Source organism: Lepidothrix coronata, unplaced genomic scaffold (genome assembly GCF_001604755.1).
Source record: "Lepidothrix coronata isolate B3197 unplaced genomic scaffold, Lepidothrix_coronata-1.0 Scaffold198, whole genome shotgun sequence".
Lineage (NCBI taxonomy): Eukaryota > Metazoa > Chordata > Aves > Passeriformes > Pipridae > Lepidothrix > Lepidothrix coronata.
Genome location: NW_016690378.1, coordinates 676460 through 677165, shown reverse-complemented (window position 1 = coordinate 677165; position 706 = coordinate 676460).

The window sequence follows — 706 nt, the reverse complement described above, 5'->3', positions numbered from 1 at the left end:
TTTTTTTTTTTTTTTTTTTTTCTCTGTCAGTACTTCCTTCTCATGTCAATATAGCAGTGTTCATCCCAACTAAAGTCAATAGTTTCTTATTAACATTTCAGCTCTGGGAGTGCAGAGAGTCTGAATCGTCTTAGAGACATTCCCCAGAATCCCAAAACCTCTGGTCAGTGGTTTTCAACCTGCTTCAGTTTGCTGTGTCCAAAAAATTTTCCTGTGGCGATGCAGCCCCTTCTAAAGCAACTTAACTGTACTGATAACAGCCTCCTGGTTGATGAGTTACTTTCTGTGGACCCCGCAGAAGTAGGGATTCGTGGATCAGAGGTTCAAAAGTGCAGATGCAAGGGGGACATTGGGAGACAGGTGATCAGCCAGACGTGAGTCATTTTGCATGTTGAATTTAGAGGCGTTCCCGAGTTCCTAAAGCAGTTGTGCTCCAGAAAAAACTCTCAGCAAAAATCACTGGGAATGGGACTGTTGAGGTGAACAATGGTTGTGGGTAGTTGTACATGTTTGACCTATGATTATGCATATATATATCAATATATCTCCATCTCCTTATATCTGTATATATCTCTATATCTCTCTACATATGTGAGTTCAGCTTGAACTCAAGAAAATGCTGTATGGGTCAAGGGATGGGAAATCAGTCCCTGCACTGGCAGTGCTCAACCCATCACCTGTCCCCTGCTCCTGGGAATGCTCCTGG